General features: G+C 38.5%; 1 long non-coding RNA gene across 5 annotated transcripts in view; it reads left to right on the forward strand.

Moving 5' to 3' along the window:
* LOC103883093 overlaps nucleotides 1–22,200 on the forward strand; it is a 145,814-nt gene that overhangs the window by 27,825 nt on the left and 95,789 nt on the right. The gene's annotated exons all lie outside the window — the stretch shown is intronic.

The following is a 22,200-nucleotide window of genomic DNA, read 5'->3' on the forward strand; positions in this document are numbered from 1 at the left end:
TGTGAAAGGCAGGAAGTCTTCTAGGCCAGCAAGACTGACCTCTATTATATTTGAATATATTAACTTATCTAATAAGTGAATGTACCAATCAGAAAGGGGATGAGTCAGACTGAAATCTTGATTGATGATAGATTCAATCAATCATAACTCCAATGCTACTTCCTTCAAGAACTCTGTGATTATTTAATCTATAGTAGCCTCTGTTTCTGACTCCTATGTAATTTGTTAAACTCCTTGTCCAACTGTCATACTAAAAAAAAGTCATTAGCAGGGTTGGATCGACAGAAAGACAAGACATAAATACCCTTTGAGTACATAAAATGCATTTTACTTTTAGTAATAATGCAGTAGCAAACACTGTTTTGATAAATGATAGCAAGATCAGCAGCATCATCTGAGACAAAGATTCAAACTTCCTGTGGCTTTATCTAGCCAGGGGTTACACAATTGTGAGTGCAGATTACAAGTCCTTTTGCAAGCGTAACTTGTCCCCTTCCATACCCAATACTTATGTATAAGGCTAGAGAAGTCTTATACATTGGCTAGTCTGGATATGTGCTTGGTACTTCTTCACTTGGTCCAGGTATACCTCTTCAACCTCAGCATTATTTGATGAAACAATACAATTGTGGCAGTACATTCATTCATTACTCTGAGACTCTTGAGACTCATTCAGCTGATCCAACCGCATTCTTGAACTCAGATCTGTAGAAGCAGAATAGGCATCAGTATCCCAGAATTCTTTGGATTCACGCTAAGAAACTCTTAAACCATCTAAAATGTTTTTTTTCCCTAGAATTATTTTCCCCTAGAATTTTTAAATCACTTTAACAAAAACATAGAGCCTTGTAATATTCATTGGTGTGCTATATCCCTCATAGATTATAAATTTATAGAAAGAAGAGATTATACTTTATTTATTTTTAAATCTTCCATGTACCCAGCATAAAGCCTTGTGTATAACTATAAAAACAAAAAATTATTAACAAATAAATCTTCATTATTAACATCGAAAACATGGATGCCTACTTAATCCTTTTGCCTTTCCTATTTTCTGAAGACTCCTACTTGTTCTTTAAAACACTTTGATCATTTATCACCTTGTATGTGACATCTTCCTGACATTCTGCAAGAAGCTAGTCAGCACCCTCTCCCACCATATCCTCAATGGCACTTTAGACACAGCTTTACAAGGACTGTTTCAACTGTGTTGTAATAACATGTTCTCCACCAGACTGTGAATTTATCTAAGGCTTGGACCATGATTTATTCATGTTTGTGGTCCTTTCCAGTGGTGACAAGTAGGGCATGGCATTGAGACTGTTCATCATAAGTGCTTATTTAAGGAATGAGTCCCTAGGTGCTCCCTTTCCCATGAGTGCATGGTATTGTAATGGAACCTACAGTGGTGTGATTAGTATGTCCTCTTACGTAGAAAACCAACATAACAGTAGGTAAAAATATAGGCTCCAGAACTACATTAGTTGGGTTGAATTCTGGATCTGCTACTTACTAGCTGTGTGACTGGGGTAAGTTACTTAGCTTCTCTGTGCCTCAGTTTCTTTGACTGTAAAATGGAATATTAATATCTCACAGAGTTGTACTAAATGAGATAATATTTGTAAGGTTCCCAGTAGATGTTGGCAATTATTATTACAGAATTTTTCAGTACATGGCTACTGAATTTAGTAAATTGTGGGGGGAGGGGGGAAGAATGGAATCAGGTATTTTGCCTCATTTTAAGAATGACTTTACTTATTTTTTCCTTCCATTAGTTTCCTCTCATGTTTTTACCTTTCCCTTCCTCTTCTTTCTTTTCTAATCCTGTTCCATTTCTTCCTCTTAAATTGAGCAGGAGGAGGTGTTAGTGATAATCAGTGTCAGAATTGGAAGTTGAAAAAGCAATCATTCTTGGAAGTCACTAGATTAAGCAGAGTAGACTATAGTAATAATAAGAATTTGATATGTAGGAGTCATTTGGAAAGGATTCCTGGATGTGGGCCTAAAAGGTTTCAGGAGGAATATCCAAAAATTAAAGGAATATGAATTGGCCAAGAGATGAAATGCATCTGATATCCTTTACCCTTGTTGGCTATTTCATAATTCTTTACTTAAAGCAAATAAAATGCCACTAACATTTTGGATAAGCTATACTTCCTTAACTAAGGGAAACCAACTAAAGCTAGATGAAAAGAAAGAATCCAGGGCTCCAAAGTTGAGATTCCCTTATTTATAAAAAGGTTTACACTTCAAGGTGTGCACCTATAAATCTTCTTCATCTTTTGATTATTATGTTAATTCTAAAATCTCTTTTGGCAAAATTTTAGCTTCTTAGTGTTGATTGTAATTTGATCATTGGTAGTTACATAAAATATGATGTAGCCAGGGATGTTTGCATTGCTTTGTCCTTGAAATTCTAGGTGTATTTGACTGTCTCTCTTTAACTACTTGTAATACAGTCATCGTATACTATAGACCAGAGCTACAGAATTCTTGAATAGAAACTTTTTTTTTTTTTTGTCATTTGTGTCTAGAAGTTCATTTTGGTACTAGGACAGTGCCAAAATATGCCCTCTTTAATGCCTTTAGCTTAACCAGGTTAGTTCATTACAAAAACAGGTATTCACATAGCTAGCCTAAATTTTAAGTGTGCTTCCCCATCCCTTAAGTAATACTGTGTTTCCTATATAATCAATTATTTGGGAAATCAAGAGGGCTGAGATAGAATACAAGGGTGGCTATCATGCGATTATGTTTGGATGAGGTAGATTTCAAGTCTGGAATTAAGACTGATATGCTAAATGCATTATTCAAGCCCTGGGAAAAAAGCCTAAAGTTAAAAAAAATTTAAAGTAAATCTTACATGAAGTAACTTTGTGCTTAGTAAGTAGAGTGCTTTGGGGAATAAGATGAACATGAGAGAGAAGCATATATACTATGGTAATTGGAAGCTGCAACAAAACTATCCACACAAGACTGGAAATGGATTCTGATGACACATTAGCCTCAAAGGTGAAGCTTGAGTGGCTTCTAAGGCCATCAAACCTCAAGGGTAAGGGAGCATACTTATTTACAGTGTTCTTTTATTAAAGATGCTGAAGGGATGGCTCACAAGGTCAATGTGAGACACATTTTAAATGAACTGCTCTCCTGGATTTCTTCAAGGCCCTGCTTACAAACTATGCCTCATTTAACAGAGGCACCCAAATCAAATGTCCTTGTTTTCTTTAGTTTTTTTCAGAATATCCAAGCAGAAATTGATGAGCAAATCTTTCATTTTCATATTTTCTGGAATACTGTATTTATCTAATTGTTTAAAGGGATATATTGTTTCTTTTAACTTTTATTTTAGGTTTGGGATACATGTTCAGGTTTGTTATATAGGTAAACTTGTGTCTTGGGGGTTTGATGTACAGATTATTTTACCACCCAGGTATTAATACTAAGCATAGAACCCAACAGGTATATTTTTTTCTGATCCTCTGCTTCCTTCTACCCTACACCTTCTAGTAGGCCCCAGTATCTGCTGTTCCCCTAAAAGATATTTTAAAATTACTTTTAACTGCACAATTTGAGTAGATTGGTAGGTTTATGCCACAAAATATAATATATCAATTCTGGAATTAGTAAAAATATCAGTCTGTTTATGGATACATGTTCATTATGGAGAACTTTACCAGTGGTAAGGTGATGGGGCATATGGAAACTTTCATTGAGTCAGAGATTGAGAGGGTATTTCTGTTTTCTCTGGTTATTCCCTATGACCACAAAAATCAGGAAGTGGTGATGAATAACAGATTCAAAGATCTAAATAACTAAATTTTACTTGACTAACAAACTATAAAATATGATACCTGCTTATGAACCAAAAGTTTAGATGAAGAATGAGAAAGATATGAATTCAAAAGAACTTCTATTTAATACCTTTTTAAAATTTGTTTTTAAATTGTGGCAAAATACACATAGCAAAATTTACCATTTTAATTGTTTTTAAGTGTACGGATGAATGGCACTAAGTACATACAGGTTGTTGTACAAACTTCACCACCATCCATCTCCAAAACTCTTATTTAGTATTGTTTTTTGAGGTGAAAGTCCTCTGTCTCTAATTCAACCCAACAATTATGAAAATCAAAGAGTAGAGCTACCTTAAGGAATATAAGAAATGGGAATCATGACTAAAGGTAGAACTTAGAGACATACATTTGGCATGAGTAGAAAAAGAGGAACAGGCAGGTTCACCATATTTCAAGTGATTTCATGGTATAAGTACTATTTATATACGAATATACTTAATCTGGTCTGGCATCTGATGTCTGTACAAAATGTCAATGCCTAAAACCTTGGTATATGTTTAATTGTCAAGGATTAAATCAGATGCTGTGCTGTGTGTTGCTCTGGCCACAAATTGGATAAAAGGGCAGGGGTTGTTATTTCTGTTCTGGGGCTCGGTTCCTCTTAGCTCCCAGAGGTTTAATGACTCCTTCTTGCTATAACCTCATGTCTCCCGTGTCCATAATAGGCAGAAGAACTTTAGGTCATACAGAGGCCTTTACTTTCCCATGTTCTGCATGGTTAGAGAAGGGCTGAGAATGGTGAATAGTTGACACCAGGATTAGAGATCAGGGTAGTCTAATGAAGTTGGAAATATGCAAGAAGGTCTGGAAGAGTCTCTGTTTCCCTTCACACCAAGCCAGAGTTTTGATGGCAGTGGCTGCTGCCATCATGCCCATGGGCTGCAGCAGGGAATCTTGGACGGGGCTGCACACTCCATGGAGCCGGTGAGAGCCCTGCCCCTTCTGAATTGGGATGGGAGCTCCCCATGCTTCTGCAGCCACCCAAACTGCAGCTGCAGACCCAGGCCTCCTGCTCTAGGGAGTAAGCAGTAGCACCACCCAGGAGGGACTGCAGCTGAGGATCGAGCCTCCCTGTGCTCTTGTGGGAGTTGGAAACAGGCAGGATCTGCCTTCTCTGGTGCAGCTGCAGCCGCCCCACCCGCGGCTGCAGACCTGGGCCTCCCACTCCAGGAATTAGGCAGGAGCCTGGGACAAGTTGGGGAGCCCTGCCCCTTCCAAGTTGGTTGTGCAGGAGCTCCTGGGTGCAGCTGCGGCCTGCACCCTGCACCCTTGGGGACCCCAGGCAGGGCCCCCTACTTCTTGCAAGCTTGGGGGTGTCTGCTGCCACTGCCTGGCCTCTCTCCACTCCCCACGCGCCTGCTCCAATCTTGGAGCGGGAGTGGGGGCCAATGTCAGGGGCCATGAAATGACAGCGGGAGACAGGTTGATTCCTGGCTGGAAGGGGGCAGGTCCCCAATAAGGTGATTCAGGATAGGGAGGGCCTGAAGGCTGGGAGCCAGGTTGCCAGTCCTGTGGACTAGTGTGAGGACTCCTGGTGCCTCTTCTGGACCCACCCGTGGCTGCTCATGGACCAATCCGAGCACTTTCTGCCCTCTGAGGCCCATAAAAGCGCTGGGCTCAGCCAGAGCAAGGCAGAGGATGGCCAGAGGATGAAGAGGGCAGAGAAAGGACGGGACAGGATGCCCAGGTGCAGAGAGGAGTGCCTTCTCTGCTGATAGCTGGAGAGGATGGGAGGACTAGCAGAGGCGACCTGCCTGCGGAGAGGAGTTATCCTCTAGGGCCGCCTCTCGGCAGAGAGCTGAACACGCTACTGGACAACCTGCCTACAGAGAGGAGCTACCCATTCCTCTGAGCTGTTCTAACACTAAATAAAACTGTTGTTCTTCACCCTTCACTTGTCTGTGTTCTTCATTCTTCCTGGACGCAGGACAAGAACTTGGGCCTGTTGTTCTTCACCCTTCACTTGTCTGTGTTCTTCATTCTTCCTGGACGCAGGACAAGAACTTGGGCAAAGACACCGTGACCACACAGAGGTTTCCCACTAGAAAAATCAACACTCGAGACTCCAGAGTCTCAGTTTGATGCTAGTACTACAGGGCAGAACTGAGCTTAAGATTGGCTGGAAATGAGAAGAGCAGATATTTTCCCTTGGGTAATTGTCTCATTGTAAGAATTGGTTATATAGCATTTTCAAAATTGTAGGTCATGATGGTGAAATTAGTAATAGATTACTGCAAACATTTTAACAAACTGAAATAGAAGAGAGTAGAAAATATCATGAGTATTGCTTCATGAAACTTTCTTAGTTGTATGTATGTGTGGGTGTGGACATGAGTTTTGTAAGTGGGTGTTTGTGTGCAATGGAACATTTATTTTTTACCAAGAGTCACTGGGAAAAAACTTTAAAGCCACTGAGGTCAGGAACCACTTGCTTCTAATTTTTTCAGAGTCTAATTTCCCCAAGGTATTAACTAACATCTGGGTGTAATTAAAGCATGTCTGTATACTTTTTTCTCAGCATACTTCTGGTTACAAATAATTCTTGTTAACTCAAGCTAATAATAGAGCATAAGCCAGTGTGTGGGAATGGTAATTCATTACTAAAAATAGCTAGTATTTACCATATTGCCCAGTATTGTTCTAAGAGTATTATATGTATTGATCCTTACTACAATTCTTTGGGAGAGGAAACATTATCATCCCCATTTTACAGACGGAAAAATGGAGGCCTTGAGAGCTTAAGTAAATTGTCCAGGTTGACGTAAGTGGTAAGTGGCCAGATGGGATTCCAACCCAAGCATCAGGCTTCCAAGCATGACCTTGACCACTACACTATACCACCTTTCACTATACTAGACAGAAGTATTTTGTAAACACAAAAATTTTACATTTATAATATCACACTGTAGACTTGCATCTTTGGTAACATCTGGTTCAAGTGATTGAAATAATGTTGTCACTGTTCTTTTCTGATAATTCCATTTTAGAAAATATTTGCCTTGTTCCTTAATCATCAGTGTGGTAAAAAGATGCAGTGTGACCACTGTCTAAAGTTAAGCTAGCTTATAGTTCATTTTCCTGGATGTGAAGAGAAACAGTATCCATTAACATTGAATAGTGTTTATTAAACAAGCTAACTTTTAGTTTGAAGTCTCACTTAGATATTTTCTATTGGCAAGTATCTGCATAATGGGGTCCAGAGAGTGACTATGCCATTCTTTCAACCAGAAAACAGGTAGCCTGGGCGACAGAGCAAGACTCCATCTCAAAAAAAAAAAAAAAAAAAAAAAAAAGAAAGACAACAGGTAAGGGTATTGCATGCCACTTTTCTGGCATTTTACTGTCTTAAGACTTAAAAAACCAAACAAAGTAGAGTTAGAATTAAACACGAACTATTTGAAGCCATCTGCCTTAGAAGGTTGAATTATTTTGTATGGTAATCATTGTATCATTTACAAACAAGGCCTCATTATTATCCTCAGGACTTATTTCTTGTTGCTCCAGAAGACTTCCAACTGCCAATGTCTGCATCAGTGTGCCTGAGGTCTGTTCCTGAACCACTCTGGCTGCTCCTGTGCAGTTGGCCAGAATTGCTCATGTGTTAACAATCTTGAAACAGTCCTTCAATGACTAATAAGACTCATATATAAATACCTCAGTTTCCTCATTCCTAGGATTAGATGGATTAATTCTGAAACATAATTTGTAATTTCCCTGCCAGATTAAATTCCAATAACCCAGTATGGCAGGTGGTTGTGGTGAATTATAAACTAAACACAAATTCTCCTGCCTGTCATGTGATATTGCAGATGCCCCATCAAAACATAGAGTCCATTTCCTCAACCTTGAATCTAGATGGACTTGCTTTGTGCATTGGTAGACTAGCAAACATGACCTAATCAGAGGCTTGAAAAGTGCTTGCATGTTGGGGCTTGTTTTCTGGAACCTGAGACTGTCGCCTAAAGGAGTCCAAGCTAGCCTGTTGGAGGATGAGTGATGGAGACTGAGAGACCAGCTATTCCAACTAAAGCCACCTAGACCAGTCATTAGACATGTGCCTGGCCATTGAAGACAAGTAGACCTGGTAGAGTGTCCAGCTGAATGTAGATATCAGCTGAGATAGTCCAGGTAGGAAGAACCACCTGAATGACTCACAGAAGTGAGAGAGACTATACATGTTTGTTTTTAAAGTCAGTAAGTGATGGAGTGGTTTGTTATGCAGCAGAAACTAACCAACACATTTGCTTGCCAGCTTACTCCCCATTGGTTGCCTTCCTTCCCCTGTATCTCTTTCCTACTCTGCTACTGGAGTTTCCTGAACCTCCCAAATAAATGTTCACTTAAATCCTTGCCTCATGATCTGTTTCTTGGGGGACCCAAGCTAAAATAGTCTTTAATTATTTTTTATACACACTGAAGTCTTTTTCCTTAAGAATTCTCTATAGAAATTGCGAGCTGTAAAGAGACACTGAAAAAGAAATAGAGAAAAAACAGCCTTCCCCTTTGAACAACTCTGCAGTGGTCAGCTTGACGAGCTCTCAGGTTGTAATGTTCTCTCCTAGAATGTCATACTCTCTCATTCCTGTAAATCAGAGTGTAGTGTATGCCTTTTGTTCTTCTCCAGCAAGATAGCAAAAATCCTTTATAAACTATTAGATCTGGGAAAATTTGTCTTCCTAGGCTTAAATGGAAGTGCAGATTTGATCACATTCCTATTTGCAATGAATGAGGAAAAGGTGACTATTTCCATGAAACTTAACTGTGATTCCCTTCTTCTTTAACCAATTTATGTTCAGTGTGATTTGAATGAAAAAGAGAAATTTATAAGCTTAGCAGTGGTTTTATGAATCAAAGAAACACAATTTCCTTTGGATTTTTTCTAGGTAGCAAAAACAGCAAACAGAGTTATTGTAACTAGATTGCAGAAAGCAGAAAATTTACCAGGTAAAGTTGCAAAGAAATACCAGTTGTTTTTGATATCATGGCAATAGGATATGTGTGTGTGTGTGTGTGTGTGTGTGTGTGTGTGTGTGTATTGGGGAGCAGGAGAACTTGGGATAGTGAGAAAAGAAAGGAAGATACACTTATAGGATAGATATATTCATTAACTTGCAGATACATTGATTTTATAAATCCTTTAATACAAGCAAAATAATTTTGAATGTGGTTATGTGAATCAAATTTTTCCAAATATTTTTTCACAAACTATGTGGTGATTATATGAACCTAATAATGTAACTCTTAAAATATTTATTACCATACATCAAAAATTAGTGTACGGATTAAAATGATCAATGCTTCTAAAACCTGTTCTGTTTATGCCACTTCACAAAGAGCACTATTTACCAGAGGTACAGTCTCCTGTTCTTGATTATTTATTCTACCAGCATCTTTCTCTAGAGAACTTCTGCATTTGCTTGACGTATGACTTTGGGACTATTAATAATTCTTTGGCTTCCCATTGTAATCCTCTGACACTGCTTCATTGTAAGAGTGGTTGTTATTTATTATCATTTCAAGGTGGCAAGATAGGACTATATCTCTAAGAAGTATCACACAAATTATTCTCTGTCATTGCAATGAATAGCTGCTTTTCTTTTCAATCTTCTTGGGCATCCAAAATGCATTTTCTTTGGCATATAGTTTCAAAATATATAGCATTTTTATTAAAAGGTAATATGCATTCATTATAGCTGATTCTGGAGTAAAGGTATAATGGCAATAAAATAGTAAAAATTATATGTATTTCAAATACTTAAGGGCTGCTTAATAACTAAATAATAACTAAATTTCCTTCCAAAATTTTAAAGTAAAAATGCACATTTATTTTAAACTTAATTGGCATTATACCATATTTAAAAGATAGAATACATTTTAAACTTAAAACTGGACTGTAATTACTTTTCATACCTCTAAGTATTTTAACATAATGTTAAAGGCTTCATTGTATCTCCCTGCATGGACATTCCTGACTTGTTTTACTCAACCCCTATTACTAGACATTTATGTCATTTCCAAATTTTCATGATGATGATTACAAATAATGCTGACATCCTTTTAATGAAATCTTTCTGCTCATCTATTATTATTGTCTTAAATTCCCATAAATAAAATTGCTATATCAAAAAGTACTACATTTTTGAGACTTTTGATGCATTTTTCTCTTGAAGAGATTATACTTATTTTCATTCTCTGAGTGTATGTTTTTATATTTTTTGTTGCTCTTGGCAACATGAATTTTAGATTCCACTGCTAACTAGTATGATCCCAAACTACTAAGTAAAATGAGGATCTATCTATCTATCTACCATCTATCTTTCTGAGAAAATACGTAAGAACACATAAAATTCATCTATTTGTTCTCACACATTGTATTTTGTAAAAGACAGCTGGAATTTAGCAGTGGTATGAATCCACTTCTCAGGAACACTTTCTCTTCCAAGCCTCTTGTAACCTTACCTTTTCCTCCTCTCATATCAGTGGGTTTGGTAAGAGTGGCAGCAAAAGTACCTGGCATTATGTGGCATGAATGCCTCATAGTGTGTTGTACCCAGACATATTTGTTTAGAGATAATATTGCAATTCAATTCACCATTGCTGTGTAAGTCAGGATGATAGTTGTACTACTGCTTCGGCCTAGTCTCCTGCAAACAAATGGGCTTTAAAGAAGGTTAGAAAACTCTCAAAGAAAATTCATTTTGTGAGACATAAAATTTAACATATGAGAGCTTGATTTCTCCTTTGAACCTAATGGAAACTATTTTGCAGGTGGAGTGAGACTATTGAATAAGACAAATTTGAAGATACACTGTTTTGGGGGGCCAAATATTAAAACTAGAAGGGAATGTGCTTGGTTAATGTAAGTAAAGTTATTGGAAAACCAATTGAACACATTTAACAAGAGAAAAAAGACCTGTAGGAGAAAGCTTGCATTTTCAGGGCAGATGCTTCAATAGAGCTAGCCAGCCTGCCATCTTCCCCTCCTTCCCAAGTCTCATCTCCCTCTCGCACCCCAGCCTGAGACTGACCTTGCCAGTACTTGTTAGTCTGGTTGTAGCCTTTAAAACCACCTGACTCTCTATTTCACAGAGACTCTCCCTGTTGTTAAAGGCTCAAGGTGCTCACTACGTGGTCCTCTGGCACACGTGTGCTAAAATGACATCAGAAGGAAGAACTGCTCCCTTTGTGGGCTTTAGCCTACCACAACTCTTCTCCTGGGGGCTATGCCTGCTGTTATTGTTCAACTTGAGGGACATAAGGGGTGAAAGAAAGTCATCCACAATCCTCAACACACACTCCTGATACTCTCCCTCCAAATGAAATATCTAAGTGCTTAGATTTTAATCATATGTTTATTCATCTAATTAATACATATCATCTGAGAACTTTCTATGTGCCAGTCACTTTACAATGAACAAAAATATACCAATTCAAGAACATAATGGAGATTACAATCTAGTAGGAATGGATAATTAGCAAGTATGCAAGTTTTCTGTGTATATTAGGTGTAACATATAATGCATGTTATAATGTGTAATGTTAGGTAGCGTCAAGTGCTATGAAGAAAAATTAAGAAGAATATAAGAATAAAGAGAGAGAGAGTGAGAGAGAGAGAGTGAGCAGGCCTAGTTTTCTAGATGACAGGTCAGGGAAGGCCTTTCTGAGAAGATGGCATTTGAGCAGAGAGACCTGAAGGACGAGAGAGAATAAGCCATATAGATATCTGTAGGACATACTGATGTCTGGATCAAGAAATGGTAAGTGCAAAGGCCCTGAGGTGGGTGTGTGCTTGAGAAGAATAAAGAGACCAGTGTGTCTGGATGGAGTAAATGAAGAGGAGAGTACAAGGAGATGAGGTCAGAGATGACCAAGAGTTAGCTAAGGTAAGTAATATAGGGTTCTGCCAATGTAAAGATTAGAATATATTTAAAGTGTGATGTGAAGCTATTGGAGGCTTTTGAGAAAGAAATGACATGACCTATTAAGAACCTTTTGTTACTATTGTAGATTTTTTTCTATTTCTGCCTTTGTTGTCCTTTGCTGCAGCATTAAGACAGGTGACAGTTTTTCAAGCTTTCTTTTGCTTTTATCGATATTAGCATGTGGGAGACAGTTTATGTAGGTAGACATTCTCTCTCTGACAAAGGCATAATTAAGATTTCTGGGGCTTTAAACAAAACTTCACAGAGAACTTGGAGTAGTTAAGTTTCTTTGGACTTCAAGTCACAGAATCCCAATTCAGATTGCTTTACCAAGCTCCTTGGAAAATTGTATGTCTTTCAGAATCCAAGGAAGAGGTGCACGTAGGTCTTGGGAAACAGGACTGCTCTGGGGCTGCAGTAGCAGCCAATTGTGATCCCTTTTCTGCAGTTTCACATTATTGAGACCAACAGTCTCTAGGTCTTTTGATTGAAAAGTCCAAATAGTTGAGAGAGAGAATGTGATTGGCTCAGTTTAACCCAAACATCCTTAAGAGGGCAATGATAGTAGAAACACAACTGCTCTGAGAAGACCTCTGTGGGTGAGGTGTGGTTCCTGACAGCAAGACACATCATGTATAGACAACCTTCTAGGGATGGCTCATGACTACTCTGTGGCCAATAACTAATATCTTTGTGTGTATGCTTTGATAGAGTTAAGACCCCTAATGCAGTGGTGTCTATGCAGCTGCCTTGTCTCTCTGCTTTCTTTCTCTATAGAGAGTTGATATCCTAGGCATTTTGATTGCCCTCTCCTTGATAGCAAGGGGCAGTTTTATCTCATTTTGTATTTTCTCCCACAAAATAAACAGTAGAACATATTTTTGTGATTAATTTTGCTTTGCGCTCTGTGATCCTTCATGATCCTGAAGCTGTCCTGCAATGATCTAAAATGGCAGGTTCTATTATATATTCTTAAAAGATTGGTTGATAAGTCAGTAGGCAGATATAGTTTTATTATGAAGAAATGTTTCCCTGCTTTCACATGTACTGTTGTGCCAAGAACATGGAATTTAGAGTCAGGAGACTATCTTAAGTATGGTTCCTGGGAAACCCTGAGATGGAGATTGGTGAGCAGGAGGTTTACTGGGGAGTGCTCTGGGGATCGGCACCTACAACAGGTAAGGGAAGCAAGACTGGGCAGATGGAGAAGCTGAACTTTGATGCAACTACAACAGATGCTTCAGCTGATCCTATAGGGATCTCTGGAAATAGGAAGTCCTTTCACTATTACATAAGGCAAGGAGGCAGGGCTCTATATCTTACAGTGACTGACTAGTTGGGGGATAGCGCCCAACCATGGGGAGGGTGCACAACTCTGGGGGATGCAGCTCCCTCAGGCCTAAGGCAATGCCCAGAGAGGGATGCATCTGTGAGCTGTCTGTCACCCATCCCACCAGCAGCTGAAAGAATGAGTGCTTTGCTCATGATGGGCAGGGTAGGGATAGGAAGGGTCTGGTTGGTCTCCATATAGCACCTATTCCAAAAAGTTAGCTTCCATTCTGCTGTACCATACTAACCTGTGAGACCTTAGGCAAATCCTTTCTGTGAGTCATCATGTCCTCATTCAAAAACTATGGGCCAAACCAAAACAACTAACCTCATTTCAAAAATAGGATTACATAAACAGTGTTGTGAGCACTGTTGAGGACACTTTCACTTATGGTATATTGTTTAGTTCTCCCTGTAACTCTGTGGCATGTCTGTTTTAGGCCAACTTTATGGATAAGGAGGCAGATCCTCAAAGAGGTGAAAGCAGTTTGCTTGAATTCATATGGAAAAAAACATATAGAAAGTACAGTTCCAGATCTTTTGAAATTAAGTCCTTATTTTGGTCAATTTGCTAGAGCCTCCTTGCAGCAACAGAAATAACATTAATAATACTAATATTAGTAATGACAAATAATGTTTAATTTATATGGTTGTTAGGAGGATTGAATGAAAGATTTGTAAATTATAAGTTGCAGAAAAATAGTGAGTCAATATAAGTGTTCTTCAAAATTGCTTCTTTCCATCAATAACAAATGAGTATGGTTTAATCAATCTTGTAAAGGTGACGGAAAGTTTACCCAGGATCCTGGAAAATCTCTGTCAGCCAATCCCTAAAAGGCACAGGGCATCGTGCTGTTTCCAAGTGTCTTTAATTGATGTTAGGACCCTTCCGCTTCACTCTTTCAGAGCTTAAAAAATTCAGCTCACATATTCTGAGCTGCAGTTTATGAGGCCTGTGCTGTAGGGGAAGGAAATGAAAGAAATGTTGTCTTTCAGTAAATAAAAATAAGACCAGTTGGTGATGGTGACAGAACTCCACATACTGGAGGGAGAGGGACATTTCAAAAACCCTGCCACACCAGCAGAGCTTGGAGGCTCTGTGAGTCTAGTCCCATGCTTAAATTGTCAGTTGACTTACAGCATAGATGTCCAGTTAGATTTTGAACTTTATGTGCTTTGATTCTCAGGATCATGTTTTTTTTGAGGTGGAGTCTCACTCAAGCGATTCTGGTGCCTCAGCCTCCTGAGTAGCTGTGACTACAGGCACCTATCACCACACTTGGCTAATTTTTGTATTTTTAGTAGAGATGGGGTTTCACCATGTTGGCCAGGTTGGTCTTGAACTCCTGACCTCTAGTGATCCGCCCACCTCAGCCTCCCAAAGTGCTGGGATTACAGGCATAAGCCACTGTGCCTGGCCCTCAGGACCAATTTTTAAAAGTTGAAGAAGTAATGGAAAATAATGAGTCTGTGTTGTCTCTACCAATTTGAAATAACTGTCTCTGTATGTGAGGCTTCTTTTCCAATGGCATGAAGGTATTTTATATGACACACAAAATCCAAAGGACACAAAGTTGTTTTGAACCCACACATGATCACAGAAATATTTTAAATCACTTTGTAAATGATTCATATTCATGAAACTTAATGCAAACTCAATAGCACACTTAAATTTAAGTTGATCCCAGCACTTTGGGAGGCCGAGACGGGCGGATCACGAGGTCAGGAGATCGAGACCATCCTGGCTAACCCGGTGAAACCCCGTCTCTACTAAAAAATACAAAAAACTAGCCGGGCGAGGTGGTGGGCGCCTGTAGTCCCAGCTACTCGGGAGGCTGAGGCAGGAGAATGGCGTAAACCCGGGAGGCGGAGCTTGCAGTGAGCTGAGATCCGGCCACTGCACTCCAGCCTGGGAGACAGAGCGAGACTCCGTCTCAAAAAAAAAAAAAAAAAAAAATTTAAGTTGAAATAGGCTGTCTCCACATTACTGAGAAAGCCTATTTTTACTCCTCATATAGTTACTTTGCTAGAAAATTGCATGTTGAGATAGAATTTTTACTTTCTCTTCTTTCTGGAAAATAATCAAATGTTGTTACTAGAGTGTACTATTTGATCAAAGGTATTGCTCCACAAACATTAGGTCTAAAGTTCTAGGTTTTCCCATATTTATTTCCCCAGTCTGGATTCATTTAGTAAATTCCAGATTCCCCAGTGTACACTGCAATAGAGGTCAATGGATTCTCAAGTCACTGGTTTGTTTACTTTTTATCTCCACTTGATCTAGATTAAAAAGTCAAGGCTTTTTGGTAAGAGAAATTATCTGAAAATGAGCTGTAACATTTTGGCGATGGTTAAAATGAATCTAAAATTTCTACCTATGTAATTTTGGAGAGATTGGAGTCCAAAAGATTTGGTTAGTTTGTTTAACAACAGTTTCACTGCTTGGCTGCAACCATGGTATGAAAATATGTCAACTAGGCCTGCGATTCTTATCATTCTGCGAGCCACAGTGGATGTAAATGACTCACTCATTTAATTATGCTTTGAATGTATAGACCTGGCTAACGTTTTGGATGTGATCTGGCATAATACATCAAATTGTAAAGCAATACTGATATACATGTCACAACTAAAGACAATTCTGGTTGTAGTTTGTAGCAGAGAAAAGAATTCATGAATCTTAATAATTTTACTAATTAATAATTGGTGAATTTTGAACATGTTTTTATTTTCCCTTTTTGTTCCCAAGACTATTATTATCCTTTGAGTCAGAACGGTAAACAAATGAAAGTGCTTTCTAGTGTAAAATGCAAACCACATTGTGTCAAGCACATTTAAAAAATGCAATCTCATTTTCACTTTCTGAAGTATATAAACAATAGTTAACCTTAGAAATGGACATGATAACAGAAGCACCCTTTATGTGTGTGCTCTAGCCAGAAATCCAAACTTAATCTGAAAAATGTAAATATAATTATCTATCTTATAACGCAGGATCAAGCTTCTCAACTTCTGCATTATTGACATTTTGGGCTGGATAATTCTCTGTTGTTGGTGCTGTGCTGTACTCTGTGGGATGTTCAGAAGCATCCTTGGCCTCTGTCCATGAGATGCCTATAGCACTACCAACCTCCCTACTTCACCAGCTGTGATAACCGAAAATATCCCCAGACATTGCCACACATCCAGGTGTGCAGGGAGGGACAAGATTGTCCTTGGTGGAGAACCAGTGCATGACTAGCTTTCCTGGGTTCCACAGTTTAATTCATTATTAAAATTTAAAGGTAGAATTCACCTATGGAAAATGTAGGAAAAATCTCTTTCCTGGAAAAATTTCCCCCCAAATAGGACTATATTATATGTCTATACATCTCTCTGATAGATAGAGGCCAGAAAAAATGTCTTCTTGCAAACTTTCTAGGCCTATGATTCAGACACATTTAGAGGAATAGGGATTTAAAGCCTTTCTGTTTTCAGGCCGACAGAATTCAACGGCATATCTTTAAAATTATCTTTCAAGTAACAAAAGTAAAAACTGAGTAATTCTCATACTGACTTCATCTCAAATAAGAAAATAACATTTAGACTTAGAGAGAAACAGGTTGTCAATAACTTTGAGAAATCTCTAGGTGTACCTAAATATTTATGCCAAAGAGCTTGGGAGTAAAATTATGCCTCTGCACAATAATGCTGCAGTGGAGAATCATATATTCATCCTTTTGTCCACATATTTTCTTATTTATAGTATCCAAGTGTAGGATTGAGAGTATCATTATTGTTAATTTGCTCCTGTCAACAAATCATCATGTATCCTGTTTTATTTTTCATTTTCTGTTTTTGGTAAGGTTATTTCTATTTCTATTTCTCTAGAGTTAAATAAAAGTGAATTCACAATATATCAGCCTTAGGATTTATAACTTTTATGCATATATGAAAGTATGTGTGCATCGGCTCTTGGGAAGACACCCATTTGCCTTAGTTCTTATGTCTATTTACAAGCACCTCCCCCCCATGTCATCTGCCTAGGGCAGGTATGTAGTCCATTAAAAGCAAAAATATTTTCAAGATCTGTTGAGTTTTAATTCAGCCAGAAACAGATTCTATATCAAAATGCATTTTAGAAGTCAGAGGATCCAAAAATTACCAATTCCAGTCATCTTCCTCTCTCCTGTCAATCTTGGGCTTAGCTGTGAATGCAGCAGTCTGATTTGGATAGCTGCTGCCTCTCCTCTCTTTGTGTTGCTCTGACCTCCAGGACACCCATTCACTCTTGCAGCCACTTGCCTGCCCAGGACTCTGTGTGGAACTGCCCCATGTTAACTCTGAGCACCATGGCAAAATCCCTATTAGTATGTTACCACACTTCCCTCCCCCTTTAAAGTTGAAGAGAGTGCAAATTTTTCAAAATTCAAAGGAAATAAAAGGTACATATTGAAAAATCCCACATCCCATTCTTGTCGTGCATCTGCCCATTTCCTATCCTCCTCCAGCCACAGTTAATCACTGTTGTCAGTTTTTTATGTGCCCTTCCAGAATTAAAAAAGTATATATACAAAAAAAATACTGACATATTATTTTCTTCTCTTTCTTATACAAAAGGGAATGTGTTGTACATCATGTACAACACATGGTTTTTCTTCACTTAGCAATTTTTCTTGGAGGATCTTTCCAGAGTAGCGCACAGGAAGCTTGCTTATTCTTTTTTGTAGACATTCAATTATATGAATGTACAATAATTTATTTAACCATTCCCTTATAGATGAACATTTGGGTTGTTTCCACTTTTTCGCTATCATAAACAATCAGCAATGAGAAACATTTAACCATTTTTTTTTTTTACGTGAGTACAAGTATGTATGTAGGATAAACTCACAGAAGTGAAACTGTAGGGTCAAGAGGTAGATGCAGTTGTCATTTTGATAGATATCGAAAAATTACACTCCATATGTGTAATCTGAGCAGCAACATATAAGAGTGCCTATTTCCCCACAGCCTGGACAACAGAGTGTTATCACAATTTTAAATTCTCACAATGTAATGGGTAAAAATTGTATGGTTTTAATTCACATTTCTCTTTTTATGGATGAGGTTTAGATTTATGGTTGAATTTTGAATGGGCCTTTTGAATTCCTGTTAGATGTGCTCCTTGAACATTCATAATTTTAGGCAGTATGAAATTATATGGGGGCTGTTCAGAAGGTAAGATCCCACATAAGACCCTCTAGCTACTACTGATTATCTAGATGTCGAGGTTGACACAGCTCAGATAATGTACTTAACCTGCATTATTATATTTCTCTTAGAGTGAGACTAATATTTATCTATCACATGACTAAATTTTATAAACTACTAATTTGTATTTTGATAATTTATGTATTTGAAGACTACCTGTCTTATTACATCATTTGTCTTTATTTATGGTGCCAAATGTTTTCTCTTTCCTGTGTTAAATTCTTTGGAATTATGACTAAAGGATAATGCTTTTCCATATGGCACACCTGAAATTGTCCCTCAATTTCCATCACATGAAAGACAAAAGATGGAAGATATTTATGCCAAAAATTGGCCCCTGAGTATCATTCTCTTCACTGCCTTCTCTTCTACAGTAATGGCTACAGTAGATGCCAACAAGTGAATGTGTTCATGTAGACATTCAACATTTAAGCAATATTCACTAAGTGCCGACTATGTGCCAGGCACTGCTCTAGGCACCTACTATTTCTGCTACAGCCAGCAAAGACACATATTTGGGTATTCATCAGATTTACCTATAGTGTGTGTGAGTAGGAAGACATATGCATGTATAGCACATATTGTGCAACCTAAAGATCAAGACTGGCAATTGGGACATGTGGTTCTATTCTTGGATCTGTCATTATCTTGCCGTGAGTATTGGGCAAATCCTTGCATCTCTATGGGCCTCAGCTTTCTCATCTGTGAAAAATATGTTGACTAGAATAGATGATATTTACATCCCATCTAGTTTTAACATTCTAAGAACACAATGCCCATATGCTACTTTTACAATTAAAAAAATACCCAAGAATCCACACTTACATGTGGCAGGCAACTGTGCCTTCTCTCTTTTGTGCCTACCCCACCAAGTATTCATAATCATTCCTTTTTCTATCTTGAGGTAGCAGTATATATATTTCCTACAGGAATATGTTATAATTATTTGTAAGCATTTGCATTAAAAATCTTCCAGGACATTAAATATTCAACATTTATGACATATTTCTGTCCAAATATATCTAAGTGAATAAAATGTCACCAAAATATAAACCTTAGTAGAAAGCTTGAACAATAGACAGATTTTGGAGAAGCCAAAAATAACTAGGGAATGGATTAGAAGGAGACATTACAATGCCGGCCTATGTTGTTTAGGACAATCTAGCTCCTCCAAGAAGAGTCATGACCGCTGGCATGCAGGTTTAACTCTATCTAGAACCAGGTTACCTGCCTATGAACTCGGAGGTGGTGAATTTTTTTTGAAATATGCTTAAGAATCTCCTAGAAAATTATGTTATCAAGTCATCCTCGCCACTGCTTTGTCCATATCCTTCTTTTATCATCCTTCTCTATTATCTTCACCCTGGGGTATTCTTCAGGTTGAATAACTTCATCTGTCATAGCAGTAGGTCAAATTGTAAAGTCAGTTTTAAAATGTATCCTCTTTCAATAACTCTCTTTCTTTTCTTTTTTTTCTTCTTTCCTTTTTTTTTGGATGGAGTCTTGCTCTGTTGCCCAGGCTGGAGGGCAGAGGTGCCATCTCGGCTCACTGCAACCTCCGCCTTTTGGGGCTCAAGTGATTCTCCTGTCTCAGTCTCCGGAGTAGATGGAATTACAGGTAGGCATCACCACGCCCAGCTAATTCTTCCCCCCCCCCCTTTTTTTTTTTTGAGATAGAGTCTCACTCTGTCACCTAGGCTGGAGTGCGGTGGCTCGATCTCTGCTCACTGCAACTTCTGCCTCCTGGCTTCTAGCAATTCTCCTGCCTCGGCCTCCTGAGAAGCTGGGATTACAGGTACACGCCGCCACGCCCGGCTAATTTTTCGTGTTTTTTTAGTTGAGACGGGATTTTATGGCGTTGCCCAGGCTGGTCTTGAACTCCTGATCTCAGGCAATCCACCCGACTTGGCATTCCAAAGTACTGGGATTACAGGCGTTGAGTCACTGCGCCTGGCCAATTCTTCACATTTTTAGTATAGAGGGGGTTTCACCATGTTGGCCAGGCTGGTCTCTAACTCCTGACCTCAAGTAATCCGCCTGCCTTGGTCTCTCAAAATGCTGGGATTACAGGCATGAGTCACTGCACCCGGCCTCAATGACTTTCAAACAGATTTTAAACAAGTTAAACAATTTCATTGGTTATCTCTAATGCAAAATATTCACATGAATATTAACTTACTACTTGCCACGTTGGATATATAAGTAGCTCTTCATTATTTTCAAACTAACATGAAGTAGTGAAAAGAGAATCGATATTTGAAGTTTTTGTTTTAAATGCCAGCTTCATCAGTTACTGCTTACGATTTACCATTTTAACATTTGTCCGAGCCTCAGTTTATTTCTCACATAATTATTTTAATAATTTTCAAACTGTTGAGTGATTAGAAATAATATATGAATACATAAGATTATAGAAACACAGTAGAAACTCAATAAACATTAGTTGTCTTATCATTATTATGATGATGAGCAATCAGATAACATAACATGCCACTAGCAATTTTTCCTCTGCTATTTTTGTGTAAGGCAAAGATTAGGAAATTAGATCTTGCTGTTTCACTTTATTTCTTACTGGTATTTGAGAAATATTTATTTCTTATTGCTGTTTGAGAACATCTAGCAACTTATACGATGAATATTCAAATATTGGACAAATTCAAGGAGAGATGAATCACTGCTCTCATAATCTGGTGATTGATCGCTGTGTATAGACAGCACGCTTGTATTCCTAAAATGCCAACAATAGAGGTCTTTAATGAGCTATTTTTTCTCATGATTGCCATTCTCAAACTCATTACCATAAAAATGCCAACATCATATTTTATTTAATACAATTGGTCTTTGTTAGTATTGTTTGAAGATTTACGAAGAAAGCAACTTTGTTTTTAAGGGAAGAGAAAAGAAGACTGAAAACCTCAGAACTGGTGAGTGGCTCCGGGATGCATTTCAGAGCTCAGCGCCCAACACTTCGCTTCAGAGCCGCGCCTCTAGATGGCGGAGGAACGCTGCGGGGAGGGGCGCAGGCTGCCCAAGGATGCAGTTCAGACCCCTGGTGATTTAATAGCCCTGAGACGGAGTAGTCAGCGTTGCAATACCAATTAACTAAAGTTATTAATTATGCTCTCAACATAAATGCCTAACTCATATTTTTAATCCAGTGTGTACCCTTTAAAAAAAACCACATAATTGCTTAAATATAAGAGAGCACCTAGTAGTGTGTAATACAGGAAATCAATTTTTAAAAAGAAAAGCATTCTTGTGAGATTGGTCCTTCAGTGTTTTAGAAGCAATGATTTTATTTGGGGGTGGAGAGAGCGTTAGGGAGCAGCCTGAGATCTGAGTGGTTGCAGTCCAGATGAGAGCTCAGAACGTTCTGGGTTTGAATCCCAGCTCTCCCGCTTCCCGTGTGTCGTTGGGCAAGATGCATACACTCTCTGAGTTTGGGTTTGTATGGTCTGGAGATAACGACAGCGCCTACCTCATTAAGTGATTGCAAAGATTAGAAAATCAAGTTGAGGTGAAGCGTTTGGCACAGAGCTCGTAAGTACCCCTAAATGGCAGATTTTGAGCCTGATGAGGAATAATACAAATTAGGTTGGCTTATTCAGGTTGAACAACATAGGTTGTGGGAATGTGAGACATCACTAGAATCTGAGGGAGTGAGCAGGCATCCGAAGAGCTTTTTATTTTTTCGAGACAAGGTCTCACTCTGCTGCACAGGCTTAGGGTGCAGTGGTGTGATCATAGCTCACTGCAGCCTGCAGTGATTCTCCTGCCTCAACTGCCCAAGTGGCTGAGACCACAGGTGGTACCACAATGCCTGGCTAATTTTTTTAAAAAAATATTTATTTATTTATTTA

Source organism: Papio anubis, chromosome 4, assembly GCF_008728515.1.
Source record: "Papio anubis isolate 15944 chromosome 4, Panubis1.0, whole genome shotgun sequence".
Classification (NCBI taxonomy): domain Eukaryota; kingdom Metazoa; phylum Chordata; class Mammalia; order Primates; family Cercopithecidae; genus Papio; species Papio anubis.